This window comes from Charadrius vociferus, unplaced genomic scaffold, assembly GCF_000708025.1.
Source record: "Charadrius vociferus isolate BGI_N301 unplaced genomic scaffold, ASM70802v2 scaffold858, whole genome shotgun sequence".
Classification (NCBI taxonomy): Eukaryota; Metazoa; Chordata; class Aves; order Charadriiformes; family Charadriidae; genus Charadrius; species Charadrius vociferus.
In genome coordinates, this window is record NW_009649724.1 from 1,762,984 (window position 1) to 1,765,956 (window position 2,973).

Below are 2,973 nucleotides of genomic sequence, written 5' to 3' on the forward strand. Positions count from 1 at the left end.
GGGCGGGGGGCGCGCCGCCCCGGGGGGGCTCCCCCCCGCCGACGGCCGGTCTTGAGTTTCCGTCGATCATTGTATTCCAAGGGTGGCTATACTACCTGAGATTTGTGCATGTTACATTGTAGTTGTAACCTTTTCTAATTCGGCAAGAATAAGAGATGGTTGTGATTGTGCAGTGTATCAATAAAGTTTGACGAACTTTGTACCTTCGGGGCTTTGCTTTGCGCACCCCGCGCGCCCCGAGAGCTCTCCATCCCTTCGTGGGAGCCTCTTTTGATCGCCCCCTGTAATGGCGATGCTTCGAGCTCCCCCAGCTGGGGGCCATGGCTGGTCGGACCGTCCCTCACCCCATGCCGTGCGTCTCCCCTGAGAACTGGCTTCACGGCTCTGCCGAGGGGTCCCTCCCGCCTCCGTCCCCCGGCCGCCGATGAGCACGTACCTGCTGATGGAGCCCCTGCGGGGTGAGGACTGGCTTTGCTCTCATCGCTCACCTACGCTCAGCAGAAGCGATGTCATCAGGACCCTCCTTCGGGTGACTGAGCCATTCCCGCCATCTTCTCTCTCATCTCATGAGAACATCCGCTACGACAACTAAACCTACCCCCGCACAAGGAACACCTCTGCAGACGACGCGCCTGAAGGTGGTTTGCTCCTATCGTGACCTGACAGGACATGTCGTGGACAAAGACAGCAAAGACCGGGAGGAGAAGCAGCTGTGACCCTCGGCATCTCCTCTGGCCCTTAAAATGCCACCACCGCTCCCCAGGAGATTCCATGCTTTTCTACTCCGTCAACCAGGAGAAAACGCTCAACAAGCTCCCCAACCCCACGCCTCGCCGACCAGCTCGGACACAAGCCAGGAGGTGGCTGTTTCCTGATAGCCTCCGGGTACGCGGTCCCCTCGTTGCCGTGTGCCGCCGACCGAGCTTGTGTGGCCACCGAGCGGCTCACAGTCCCCGTTTCCCTAGGGAAATCCCCAGGCTGATGTCCCTTCCTGTATGTCCCAGGATGGGAAGGCTGCTGGGGGCACCTGGGGCGACCATGGGGGAGACTGCGGTCTACGGTCCTACTCCGGAGCCATCAGACAGTCACTCGCTTTGAGTGATCCCCTTGGGACCGCGCCTCCCTTCGCCTTCCCTGATTTCTGAGCAAAAAGTTTACCCCCAAAACTGCTGTGCCACCAACAGCCTGTGTTGGGCACGTGCCTAAGCAAAATGCCCCATTCTGGCACCGCTACCAGCTCCTGGGACCTCGTGCATCGGGAACATGTCTGCTGTCCCCCTGGAGTGACCCCTGCAGAAAGGTAAGTCCATCCCAAAGCCCAGTGGAAAGGGGTCCGGTAGGGATGAGCCCCCCCTGCCTGCACAACATTGTCCCTGGGGCTCTCTGGGCTGCCCGAAATCCGCTGCGCGGAATCCCCACCTCCACACTCCTTTTCCCATCCGTGCTGGGGACGAGCGGCTTCCTCCATGTTACGTGCCACGAGTCGAGCGGCATGGGGGACTGCCATGGGAAGCCCTCTCTGCTTTGAGCCTCTTCCAAAGGAAAACAAACCCATCAGGGAGCCAGGACTGGTGCAATGGCGTCACGCTCGCATGTGGCCCCTGCGCATCCCGACACCACCTGGGCCTCACTAACGCTTCCCATTTTGCCATGCCGGCTCTGCTGGGTGTCCAGCAACAGACCCGCCTCTGCTGGACAGAAATGCCTACAGACACCCAAACGTGGGGTGGGTTGCTCCCTGGCCCTCGGAGCTCAGCTGCTACATCCAGAGGGATGGAGAACAGATCTCAAGCCGTGACCTCCATCGCTCCCCACTGCCCAGAGACACCATAAATAGGTAAATGATACATAAATTAATCCAACAGGCAGCCTCTCTTCTCTTTTGAACTTGCTCTCTGTCCCTCAAACTCTAGCATCGGGCGCTCCTTGACCTCTCACCTAGAGCACCAAAACATTTACAATTATGGAGAGGAGGTGAGAGAGAGAGCCCCGTCACCTCCATACCCATCCTTGGGTGCTGGGTGGGATCTCTCCCAAACCCCCAAGGGTCTGTTCACCACCTCTTGTGCCAGGCTCGCACTACTGGGCATCTTCAGACCTACACAAAGACCATCTTTTCCCCTGGGAGAGGCAGAGGAGGCACATCTGCTGCCAAAGACAAAACCAGCTGCAATGCTTCACCCTATAAACCATGGGCACCAGGAGTGCTGGTGCCACCACATCACCATGGGGCCGAGCCGGCCGACCACCTCCTTCTGTGCCATCCTGACCCTGATTTGCATAGACCTGCCTGTGCCCGGCTGGCCTGTCCCACATCCTCACTACCCTGTCCCTTACTTGGGACATGCCACGAAGCCTTGGAGCATGGCTGTGCCCTTGCCCTGCACCCGTATCGCTGGACCACTGCCTCAAGGCCACTCCTGACCATCCCTTTGGCACTCTCTCGTCTCCATCCTCATCTCTTGGATTACACCGACTCATAATAGGGTTGAGACATCAAAAAAACAAAACCAAAGCAGTCCCGCCATGGCCAACAATGTGATGCTACAAAAACATGCCGAGTGGCTTGAAGAACCCGCACCCTGGAGGCTACAGTCAAGGTTGAAGACCAAACGCGCTGAGAAACCTTCCGCACATCAGCAAAAAAACCCAAGACATTAGTCGAGAAAAACCTGACCCGTGCTCCGCCTGCGTGGACAGCGTGTTGTACCTAAACCCAAACTCCATCTCACCCTGCTTCGCCCGTACGCAGCTTCGCCCCCGGGGGGGACCCGGATGCCTGCACCCACCTCTCATCGCTGCCTCTCTCCTTCCCGTCGGACTCCCTTGGGCCGCTCCTCCAGCATCCCCTACGATGTTGTGCTGCCGGGGGCGAGGGCTGCGTGGACAACTTTTGGGGTCCCGAGTGGCCGGGCGGGACCCCGCGTGGGGGAAATAGGGCAGAGCTGCCCCCCACCCCCTCCCCGTCTCCCC